Source organism: Apodemus sylvaticus, chromosome 1, assembly GCF_947179515.1.
Source record: "Apodemus sylvaticus chromosome 1, mApoSyl1.1, whole genome shotgun sequence".
Taxonomy (NCBI): domain Eukaryota; kingdom Metazoa; phylum Chordata; class Mammalia; order Rodentia; family Muridae; genus Apodemus; species Apodemus sylvaticus.
The window spans coordinates 50,019,623-50,032,695 of record NC_067472.1 but is presented as its reverse complement, the minus strand read 5'-3'; positions in this window follow the sequence as shown (position 1 = coordinate 50,032,695).

Genomic DNA, 13,073 nt, shown 5'->3' with positions numbered 1-13,073 from the left:
AACACCTGCTGTCTCCTGAGTTTTTAACCTTAGCCAATCTGACTGGTGTGAGGTGAAATCACAGTGTTGTTTTGATTTGCCTTTTCCTAATGGCTAATGATGTTGAGCATTTCTTAAGGTGCTTCTTGGCCATCCAAATTTCTTCAGGCGAAAATTCTTTGTTTAGGTCTGTACCCCATTAAGAGTATTGGTATTAGTTCTTTGAAGGTCTAATAGAATTCTGCACTAAAACCATCTGCTCCTGGGCTTTATTTTAGTTGGGAGACTTTTAATGACTGCTTCTACTTCTATAGGGGTTGTGGGAATGTTTAGAGGGTTTATCTGACCCTGATTTAACTTTAGTATTTGGTATCTATCTAGAAAAATGCCCATTTCATCCAGATATTCCAGTTTTATTTAATATAGGCTTTTATAGTAAAATCTAATGATTTTTTGAATTTTCTTGGTTTCTGTTGTTATTATTCATTTCAGATTTAGTTAATTTGCATACTGTCTCTGTTTCTTCTGGGTAGTCTGCCTAAGGGTTTATCTATCTTGTTGATTTTCTCAAAGAACCAGGTCCTGGTTTTGTTGATTCTTTGTATATTTCTTTTTGTGTTGACTTGATTGATTCTAGCACAGAGTTTGATTATTTCCTGCTGTCTACTCCTCTTGGGTATCTTTGCTTCTTTTATTTTAAAGCTTCCAGGTGTGCTATTAAGCTGATAATATATGCTCTCTCCAGTTTCTTTTTGAAAACACTCAGACCTGAGTTTTCTTCTTAGCACTGCTTTCATTGTGTCCTATAAATTTGGGTATGTTGTGCCTTCATTTTAATTAAATTCCAAAAAGTCTTTAATTTTTTCTTTATTTCTTCTTTAAGCAAGTTATCATTGAGTAGAACATTGTTCAGCTTCCATGTGTATGTGGGCTTTCTGTTGTTGATATTGAAGACCAGCCTTAGTCTGATCTGATAGAATCATCTGATAGGTGATCTGATAGAATGCATGGGATTGTTTTATACTTCTTGCATCTCTTGAAGTATGTTTTGTGACTGATTATATGGTCAATTTTGGAGAAGCTACCAAGAGGTGCTGAGAATAAGGTATATTATTTTATTTTGGAAGGAAATATTCTATAGATATCTGTTAAATCCGTTTAGTCCATAGCTTCTGTTAGTTTCAGTGTGTGTCTTTTTAGTTTTTGTTTCCATGATCTGTCCCCATTGATGAAAGTAGGGTGTTGAAGTCTCTCACTATTATTGTGTGAAGTACAATATGTGCTTTGAGCTTTATTAAAGTATCTTTTATGAATGTGTGTGCCCTTGCATTTGGAGCATATATGTTCAGAATTGAGAATTCTTCTTGGAAGATGTTTCCGTTGATGAGCATGATATGTCCTTCCTTGTCCTTTTTGATAACTTTTGGTTGACTGTTACTTTTATTCGATATTAGAATGGCTACTTGGGACCATTTGCTTGGAAAACTGTTTTCCGGCCTTTTACTATGAGGTAGTGTCTGTCTTTGACACTGAGTTGCATTACCTGTATGCAGAAAAATATTGACTCCTGTTTATGTATCTAGTCTGTTATTGTATGTCTTTTTATTGGAGAAATTGAGTTTATTAATGTTAATAGATATTAAGAAATAGTGATTTCTGCTTCCTGTTATTTTTAATGTTATTTTTATATTTGTGTGTTGATCTTCTTTTGGGTTTGTTGAAAAAGGATTACTTTCTTGATTTTTCTAGAATGCAGATTCCCTCCTTCCATTTGTGTTTTCCTTCTATTATCTTTTGTAGCACTGGATTTGTGAGAACACATTATGTACATTTATTTTTGTCATGGAATATCTTAGTTTCTCCATCTATGGTAATTGGGAGTTTTTCGCATATAGTAGCCTGGCCTGGCATTTGTGTTCTCTTAGAGTCTGAATGATATCTTCCCAGGCTCTTCTTGCTTTCATAGTCTTTGGTGAGAAGTCTGGTATAATTCTGAAAGGCCTGCATTTGTATGTTACTTCATCTTTTACCATTACTGATTTTTAATATTCTTTCTTTGTTTAGTGCATTTGGTGTTTTGATTATTATGTGATGGGAGGAATTTCTTTTCTGGTCTAACTTATTTGGATTTCTGTAGTCTTCTTGTATGTTCATAGGCATCTTTCTATGTCAGGAAAGTTTTTGTCTATAACTTTGTTGATGGTATTTACTGGCCCTTTACATTGGGAATCTTCGTTCTCTTAACAGGAGGGGAAGTTTTGGTCCTGTATAGGACCAGTGTTTCCCAGCATAGGGGAATGTTAGGGAAGTGAGATGGGAGTGGGTGGGTGGGTGGAGGAGCACCCTCATAAAGGCAAAGGGGAGGGGAGATTGCTTGTAGGGGTTTGCAGACTGGAGACTGAGAAGGGGGACAAAATTTGAAATGCAAATAAATAAAATAACCAATAAAAAAGAATAAAAACTATGACATCAACCATACAATTTTTACAGGTTTTACCCCATGGCCATTGGTGTAGGTATATAAATTGTTTGTTTGATATAATATTATTGTTGCTACTAAGTGAGTATTAACATTTAGGTGAGCAGAAATGCCAGTGGTTAAAGTGACACTTGCTTGGGATGCTCCCTCTAATATGAAGACAACTGCACTTACATTAAGGATTTTCCTCTATCTCCAAACCTTAGTATGGGGGATATGTTTTGCAGTGAATGGTGGTGAAGACAGAGATTCACGATTGCCCAAGATGCTAAGAGTAAATGATGGGCAGTGATTCAGCTTTAAGGGAGACATTTATATTATCTTCTCTATGGACATTATTAGTGTAATTCTGTAGACTTGAGAGTTCATTAATGAAAGCCTTAACTGGTAAGATCCTTCTTGCTGGGTTCTTAAATTATGGAATGCATCTCACAAAGACAGAGCTTGCATAGCAACTCAAGAATAAGTAAGGTATTTTAATATTGTTTTGTGACAGTAACAACATTAAAGAGCTAGCATCACAATATTGCTTCAGTAGCATTCAAATTTAACGATGGGTTTTAGAAAAGCTACTCAAATCACCATAGACTATACCTTTTAAAATTTAGATCTTTTACCACTCATATGTCATTTCATTTTGATTTACAGGTTTTACCCCATGACCATTGGTGGACTACATTTATGCTTTGCTAGAGTACCTTTCTTTTGCTTATGGTGGACCACATTTATGCTTTGCTAGAGTACCTTTCTTTAGGGAAATTTTATATGGATCAATTAGAACAAGACTGATATCTTCTCTTTCATTTTCCTATACATGTACTTATTCTAAATCAGTTGTATTTGTATGTTCCACACTGTATTTTCTGTTTTTGTGTCTGCTTTTTACATCATATTTAATTAGTATGAGTAAAACTAGTATTTGTTTTGTGTGGGTCTGGGCTGGATGTTTAAACATTATGAATGTAGTCCTACTGAGATAAACTGATACTTATTCTCAATGGTTCAGACATTTAAGAAATGTGAAAGAATGAATTTCTATTTTTCAGTAATATTTTCATTTATTATTTGGGAATTTCACATCTTTTTAAAAATATTTTTATTTTCTATATTCTTTGTTTACATTCCAAATGATTTCCCCTTTTCCAGAGCCCCCCTCCCCATATGTCTCATAAACCTTCTTCTCTCCATCCATTCTCCAATCACCTCCCGCCATTTTCTCTGTCCTTATATTCCCCTCCAATGCTAGATCAATCCTTTCCAGGATCAGGGCCCTCTCCATACTTCTTCATGGGAGTCATTTGTTATGCAATTTGTGCCTTGGGTATTCAAGGCTTCTGGACTAATTAATATCCACTTACCAGAGATTGCATTCCACGTGCATTCTTTTGTGATTGGGTTACCTCACTTAGGATGATATTTTCCAGATCAAACCTTTTGCCTAAAAATTTTGTGAATTCATTGTTTCTTTTTTTTTTAATATTTTTATGTTCTATATTCTTTGTTTACATTCCAAATGATTTCCCCTTTCCCGGATCCCCCCTCCCTATATGTCCCATAAACCTTCTTCTCTCCATCCCTTCTCCAATCACCTCCCTCCTTTTTCTCTGTCCTTATATTCCCTTCCAATGCTAGATCAATCCTTTCCAGGATCAGGACCCTCTCCATACTTCTATGGGATACAATGAAAGCAGTGCTAAGAGGAAAACTCATAGCCCTGAGTGCCTCCAAAAAGAAAATAGAGAGAGCATACACTAACAGCTTAATGACACACCTGAAAGCCCTGGAACAAAAAGAAGCTATTTCACCCAGGAGGAGTAGAAGGCAGGAAATCATTAAACTCAGGGCTGAAATCAATCAAGTAGAAACAAAGAGAACCATACAAAAAATCAACAAAACCAGGAGCTGGTTCTTCGAGAAAATCAACAAGATAGATAAATCCTTAGCCAGACTAACCAAAGGGCACAGAGACAGTATCCAGATTCACAAACTTAGAAATGAAAAGGGAGATATAACAACAGAAACTGAGGAAATTCAAAAAATCTTTAGATCCTACTACAAAAGCCTATACTCAACACAACTGGAGAATCTGGAGGAAATGGACAGTTTCCTAGACAGATATCCGAATTCATTGTTTCTAATTGCTGAGTAGTATTCCATCGTGTAAACATATCACATTTTCTGTATCCATTCCTCCTTTGAGGGACATCTCGGTTCTTTCCAGCTTCTGGCTATTATAAATAAGGCTGCTATGAACATAATGGAGCATGTGTCTTTATGGCATGTCGGGGAATCCTTTGGGTATATGCCCAGAAGAGGTATAGCAGGGTCCTCCGGAAGTGTCATGTCCAGTTTTCTGAGGAACCACCAGACTGATTTCCAAAGTGGTTGCAGCATCTTACAGCTCCACCAATAGTGGAGGAGTGTTCGTCTTTCTCCACATCCTCACCAACATCTGCTGTCTCCTGAGTTTTTGACCTTAGCCATTCTGACTGGTGTAAGGTGAAATCTCAGTGATGTTTTGATTTGTATTTCCCTAATGACTAATGATGTTGAGCACCTCTTAAGGTGCCTCTCAGCCATCCAAATTTCTTCAGTTGAAAATTCTTTGTTTAGACCTGTACCCCATTTTTAATAGGGTTATTTGGTTCCCTGGGTCTAACTTCTTGAGTTCTTTGTATATGTTGGATATTAGCCCTTTATCTGATGTAGGGTTGTTGAAAATCCTTTCCCAATTTGATGGTTGCCGTTTTGTCCTTTTAACAGTGTCCTTTGCCTTACAGAAACTTTGTAATTTTATGAGGTCCCATTTGTCAATTCTTGATCTTAGAGCATAAGCTATTGGTGATCTGTTCAGGAACTTTTCCCCTGTGCTCATGTCCTCAAGGGTCTTCCCCTGTTTCTTTTCTATTAGTTTCAGTGTGTCTGGTTTTACATGGAGGTCCTTGATCCACTTGGAGTGAAGTTTGGTACATGGAGATAAGAATGGATCAATTCCCATTCTTCTGCATGCTGACCTCCAATTGAACCAGCACCATTTGTTGAAAAGGCTATCTTTTTTCTACTGGATGTTTTCCGGCTCCTTTGTCGAAGAACAAGTGACCATAGGTGTGTGGATTCATTTCTGGAACTTCAATTCTATTCCATTGTTCCACTTGTCTGTCACTGTGCCAATACCATGCAGTTTTTAACACTATTGCTCTATAGTATTGCTTGAAGTCAGGGATACTGATTCCCCCAGAATTTCTTTTGTTGTTCAGAATAGTTTTAGCTATCCTGGGTTTTTTGTTATTCCAGATGAATTTGGGAATTGCTTTTTCTAACTCTTTGAAGAACTGAGTTGGGATTTTGATGGGGATTGCATTGAATCTGTAGATTGCTTTTGGCAAGATGTCCATTTTAACTATATTAATCCTGCCAATCCACGAGCATGGCAGATTTTTCCATTTTCTGAGGTCTTCTTCGATTTTCTTCTTCAGAGACCTGAAGTTCTTGTCCTACAGATCTTTCACTTGTTTGGTTAGAGTCACACCAAGATTCTTTATATTGTTTGTGGCTATTGTGAAGGGTGTCATTTCCCTAACTTCTTTCTCATCCTGCTTATCCTTTGAGTATAGGACAGCAACAGATTTGCTTGAATTGGTTTTATAACCAGCCACTTTGCTGAAGTTATTTATCAGCTGTAGGAGTTCTCTGGTGAAGGTTTTCGGGTCACTTAAGTAGACTATCATGTCATCTGCAAATAGTGATAATTTGACTTCTTCCTTTCCAATTTGTATCCCCTTGACCTCCTTATGTTGTGTAATTGCTCTAGCTAGAACTTCAAGTACTATATTGAAAAGATATGGAGAGAGAGGACAGCCTTGTCTAGTCCCTGATTTTAGTGGGATTGCTTCAAGTTTCTCTCCGTTTAGTTTGATGTTGGCTACTGGTTTGCTGTATATTGCTTTAATGATGTTTAGGTATGGGCCTTGAATTCCTGTTCTTTCCAAGACTTTTAGCATGAAAGGATGCTGAATTTGTCAAATGCTTTTTCTGCATCTAATGAGATGATCATATGGTTTTATTCTTTGAGTTTGTTTATGTAGTGGATAGCATTGATGGATTTCCTTATATTGAACCATCCCTGCATCCCTGGGATGAAGCCTACTCAATCATGGTGGATGATCGTTTTGATGTGTTCTTGGATTCTGTTGGCAAGAATTTTATTAAGTATTTTTGCATCAATATTCATAAGGGAAATTGACCTGAAGTTCTCTTTCTTTGTTGGATCTTTGTGTGGTTTTGGTACCAGTGTAATTGTGGCGTCATACAACAAGTTGGGTAGAGTTCCTTCTATTTCTATTTTGTGGAATAGTTTGAAGAGTATTGGTGTTTGGTTTTCTATGAAAGTCTGATAGAATTCTGTACTGAAGCCATCTGGTCCTGTGCTTTTTTTTGTTGGGAGACTTTCTATGACCCTTTTTATTTCTTCAGGTGTTATGGGACTGTTTAGATGATCTATTTGATCCTGATTTAGTTTTGGTTGGATATCTGTCTAGGAAATCCATATTTTCCTCCAGATTTTCCAGTTGTGTTGAGTATAGGCTTTTGTAGTAAGATCCAATGATTTTTTGAATTTCCTCAGTTTCTGTTGTTATATCTCCCTTTTCATTTCTAAGTTTGTTAATCTGTATACTGTCTCTGTGCCCTTTGTTTAGTCTGGCTAAGGGTTTATCTACCTTGTTGATTTTCTCAAAGAACCAGCTCCTGCTTTTGTTGATACTTTGTATGGTTCTCTTTGTTTCTACTTGATTGATTTCGACCCTGAGTTTGATGATTTCCTGCCTTCTACTCCTCCTGGATGAAATAGCTTCTTTTTGTTCCAGGGCTTTAAGGTGTGTCATTAAGCTGTTAGTGTATGCTCTATTTTCTTTTTGGAGGCACTCAGGGCTATGAGTTTTCCTCTTAGCACTACTTTCATTGTGTCCCATAGATTTGGGTATGTTGTGTTTTCATTTTCATTATTTCTAAAAAGTCTTTATTTTCTTTCTTTATTTCTTCCTTGACCAAGGTATCATTGAGTAGAATATTGTTCAGTTTCCACATGTATGTGGGTTTTCTTTTGTTTTTGTTGCTACTGAAGACCACTTTTACTCCATAGTGATCTCATAGGAGGCATGGGATTAGTGCGATCTTCCTATATTTGTTGAGGTCTGTCTTGTGACCAATTATATGGTCGATTTTGGAGAAGGTACCATGAGGTGCTGAGAAAAAGGTATATCCTTTTGCTTCAGTATAGAATGTTCTATATATATCTGTTAAATATAATTGGTCCAAAGCTTCAGTTAGTTTCACTGTGTCCCTGTTCAGTTTCTGTTTTCCTGATGGGTCCATTGAGGAAAGTGCAGTGTTGAAGTCATCCACAATTATTGTGTTTGGTGTAATGTGTGCTTTGAGCTTTAGTAAAGTTTCTTTTATGAATGAGGGTGCCGTTGCATTTGGAGCATAGATGTTCAGGATTGAGAATTCTTCTTGTTGTATTTTTCCTTTGACCAGCAAGAAGTGTCCCTTAGAGTCTCTTTTGATTACATTGTGTTGAAAGTCAATTTTATCTGATATTAGAATGGCTACTCCAGCTTGTTTCCTGAGACCATTTGCTTGTAAAATTGTCTTCCAGCCTTTTACTCTAAGGTAGTGTTTGTCTTTGACACTGAGGTGTGTTTCCTGTATGCAGCAAAATGTTGGGTCCTGTTTACGTATCCAGTCGGTTAGTCTATGTCTTTTTATTGGGGCATTGAGCCCATTGATGTTAAGAGATATTAAGGAATAATGATTATTACCTCCTGTCATTTTTTTGTTATTTATTTATTTATTAGAAAAATAAGTACACTTACCCCCCCCCGCCCCCATCAAAGTCACAAAACACAACGATTTTCTTAGGAACAGGAACATCCAAAGCTTTCACCTTATTATTATGCTTGGTTGCAAATGTGTTCCGTAACCAGCTGTTGACTGAACACACCAACAAGACTTTGGTTTTCCTAACTGGTCAAATTTACCTAAAGTTCTATGAGCTATACCCACAGTATAGGATTTTCAAGGCTTTACATTGGCAATAATGTTGTCTATATTTATGTGTCTCCTACAAAAGATCAAAAGGAAAAAAAATAAGAGGCATGTCATTTTTTTTAAAAATTTTTTTATTCGATATAATTTATTTACATTTCAAATGATTTCCCCTTTTCTAGCCCCCCCACTCCCCGAAAGTCCCGTAAGCCACCTTCTCTTCCCCTGTCCTCCAACCCACCCCTTCCCACTTCCCTGTTCTGGTTTTGCCGAATACTGCTTCACTGAGTCTTTCCAGAACCAGGGGCCACTCCTCCTTTCTTCTTGTACCTCATTTGATGTGTGGATTATGTTTTGGGTATTCCAGTTTTCTAGGTTAATATCCACTTATTAGTGAGTGCATACCATGATTCACCTTTTGAGTCTGGGTTACCTCACTTACTATGATGTTCTCTAGCTCCATCCATTTGCCTAAGAATTCCATGAATTCATTGTTGCTAATGGCTGAATAGTACTCCATTGTTTAGATATACCACATTTTTTGCATCCATTCTTCTGTTGAGGGATACCTGGGTTCTTTCCAGCATCTGGCAATTATAAATAGGGCTGCTATGAACATCGTAGAGCATGTATCCTTATTACATGGTGAGGAATCTTCTGGGTATATGCCCAGGAGTGGTATAGCAGGATCTTCTGGAAGTGAGGTGCCCAGTTTTCTGAGGAACCGCCAGACTGATTTCCAGAGTGGTTGTACCAATTTGCAACCCCACCAGCAGTGGAGGAGTGTTCCTCTTTCTCCACACCCTCTCCAACACCTGCTGTCTCCTGAATTTTTAATCTTAGCCTTTTTGACTAGTGTAAGATAAAATCTCAGGGTTGATTTGATATGCATTTCCCTAATGACTAATGAAGGTGAGCATTTTTTAAGATGCTTCTCTGCCATCCGAAGTTCTTCAGGTGAGAATTCTTTGTTTAACTCTGTACCCCATTTTTTAATAGGGTTGTTTGGTTTTCTGGAGTCTAACTTCTTGAGTTCTTTATATATATTGGATATTAGCCCTCTATCTGATGTAGGATTGGTGAAGATCTTTTCCCAATTTGTTGGTTGCCGATTTGTCCTCTTGATGGTGTGCTTTGCCTTACAGAAACTTTGTAATTTTATGAGGTCCCATTTGTCAATTCTTGCTCTTAGAGCATACGCTATTGGTGTTCTGTTCAGAAACTTTCTCCCTGTACTGATGTCCTCAAGGGTCTTCCCCAGTTTCTTTTCTATTAGCTTCAGAGTGTCTGGCTTTATGTGGAGGTCCTTGATCCATTTGGATTTGAGCTTAGTACAAGGAGACAAGGATGGATCAATTCACATTCTTCTGCATGCTGACCTCCAGTTGAACCAGCACCATTTGTTGAAAAGGCTATCTTTTTTCCATTGGATGTTTTCAGCCTCTTTGTCGAGGATCAAGTGGCCATAGGTGTGTGGGTTCATTTCTGGATCTTCAATCCAGTTCCATTGATCTGCCTGCCTGTCACTGTACCAATACCATGCAGTTTTTAACACTATTGCTCTGTAGTATTGCTTGAGGTCAGGGATACTGATTCCCCCAGATTTTCTTTTGTTGCTGAGAATAGTTTTAGCTATCCTGGGTTTTTTGTTGTTCCAGATGAATTTGATAATTGCTCTTTCTAACTCTGTGAAGAATTGAGTTGGGATTTTGATGGGTATTGCATTGAATCTGTATAGTGCTTTTGGCAAAATGGCCATTTTAACTATATTGATTCTACCAATCCATGAGCATGGGAGGTTTTCCCATTTTTTGAGGTTTTCTTCCATTTCCTTCTTCAGAGTCTTGAAGTTCTTGTCATATAGATCTTTCACATGTTTGGTAAGAGTCACCCCAAGATACTTTATACTGTTTGTGGCTATTGTGAAGGGGGTCATTTCCCTAATTTCTTTCTCAGCCTGCTTATCCTTTGAGTATTGGAAGGTCACTGATTTGCTTGAGTTGATTTTATATCCTGCCACTTTGCTGATGTTGTTTATCAGCTATAGGAGCTCTCTAGTGGAGTTTTTTGGGTCACTTAGGTAGACTATCATGTCGTCTGCAAATAATGATAGTTTGACTTCTTCCTTTCCAATTTGTATCCCTTTGACCTCCTTATGTAGTCGAATTGCCTGAGCTAGTACCACAAGTACAATATTGAAAAGATAAGGAGAAAGGGGACAGCCTTGTCTGGTCCCTGAATTCAGTGGGATTGCTTCAAGTTTCTCTCCATTTAGTTTGATGCTGGCTACCGGTTTGCTGTATATTGCTTTTACTATGTTTAGGTATGGGCCTTGAATTCCTGTTCTCTCCAAGACTTTAAGCATGAAAGGATGCTGAATTTTGTCAAATGCTTTTTCAGCATCCAATTAAGTGACCATGTGGTTTTGTTCTTTGAGTTTGTTTATGTAGTGGATTGCATTGATGGATTTCCATATATTGAACCAACCCTGCCTTCCCGGGATAGAGCCTACTTGATCATGGTGGATGAACGTTTTGATGTGTTCTTGGATTCGGTTGGCAAGAATTTTATTGAGTATTTTTGCATCAATTTTCATAAGGGAAATTGGTCTGAAGTTCTCTTTCTTTGTTGGATCTTTGTGTGGCTTTGGTATCACCATAATTGTGGCTTCGTAGAAGGAATTGGGTAGTGTTTCTTCTGTTTCTATTTGTGGAATAGTTTGAAGAGTATTGGTGTTAACTCTTCTTTGAATGTCTGATAGAATTCTGCACTGAAACCATCTGGTCCTGTGCTTTTTTTGGTTGGAAGACTTTCTATGACTCCTTCTATTTCTTTAGGCATTATGGGACTGTTTAGATGGTCTAGTTGGTCCTGATTTAATTTTGGTATTTGGTATCTGTCAAGGAAATTGTCCATTTCTTCCAGATTCTCCAGTTTTGTTGAGTACAGGCTCTTGTAGTAGGATCTGATGATTTTTTGGATTTCCTCAGTTTCCGTTGTTATATCTCCATTTTCATTTCTAAGGTTGTTAATTTGGATACTTTCTCTGTACCCTTTGGTCAGTCTGGCTAAGGGTTTATCTATCTTGTTGATTTTCTCAAAGAACCAGCTCCTGGTTTTGTTGATTTTTTTGTATGGTTCTCTTTGTTTCTACTTGATTGATTTCAGCCCTGAGTTTGATGATTTCCTGCCTTCTACTCCTCCTGGGTGAAATAGCTTCTTTTTGTTCCAGGGCTTTCAGGTGTGTCATTAAGCTGGTAATGTATGCTCTCTCCATTTTCTTTTTGGAGGCACTCAGGGCTATGAGTTTTCCTCTTAGCACTGCTTTCATTGTGTCCCATAGATTTGGGTATGTTGTGTTTTCATTTTCATTGTGTTCTAAAAAGTCTTTAATTTCTTTCTTTATTTCTTCCTTGACCAAGGTATCATTGAATAGAATATTGTTCAGTTTCCACGTGTATGTGGTTTTTCTGTTGTTTTTATTGCTATTGAAGACCACTTTTACTCCATAGTGATCTGATAGGAGGCATGGGATTAGTTCGATCTTCTTATATTTGTTGAGGTCTGTCTTGTGACCAATTATATGGTCGATTTTGGAGAAGGTGCCGTGAGGTGCTGAGAAAAAGGTATATTCTTTTGTTTTAGGATAGAATGTTCTATATATATATATGTTAAATCTAATTGGTCCAAAGCTTCAATTAGTTTCATTGTGTCCCTGTTTAGTTTCTATTTTCCTGATCGGTCCATTGAGGAGACTGCAGTGTTGAAGTCACCCACAATTATTTTGTTAGGTGCAATGTGTGCTTTGAGTTTTAATAAAGTTTCTTTTACGAAAGAGGGTGCCCTTGCATTTGGAGCATAGATGTTCAGGATTGAGACTTCTTCTTGTTGTATTTTTCCTTTGACCAGCAAAAAGTGTCCCTCAAAGTCTCTTTTGATGACTTTGGGTTGAAAGTCAATTTTATCTGATATTAAAATGGCTACTCCAGCTTGTTTCCTGAGACCATTTGCTTGTAAAATTGTCTTCCAGGCTTTTACTCTAAGGTAGTGTTTGTCTTTGACCCTGAGGTGTGTTTCCTGTAAGCAGCAAAATGTAGGGTCCTGTTTACATATCCAGTCAGTTAGTCTGTGTCTTTTTATTGGGGCATTAAGTCCATTGATGTTAAGAGATATTAAGGAATAGTGATTGTTACTTCCTATCATTTTTGACGTTATTTTTTAAATTTGAATGCTTAACTTCTTTTGGGTTTGATGAAAGGTTACTATCTTGCTTTTTCCAGGGTGAAATTTCCCTCCTTGTATTGGTGTTTTCCTCCTATTATCCTTTGTAGGACTGCGTTTGTGGATAGATATTGGGTAAACTTGGTTTTGTCATGAAATATCTTAGTTTCTCCATCTACAGGGATTGAGAGTTTTGCTGGATATAGTAGTTTTGGTTGGCATTTGTGTTCTCTTAGAGTCTGCATGAGATCTGCCCAGGACATTCTAGCCTTCATAGTCTCAGGTGAAAAGTCTGCTGTGATTCTGATAGGTCTTCCTTTATATGTTACTTGGCCTTTTTCTCTTACTG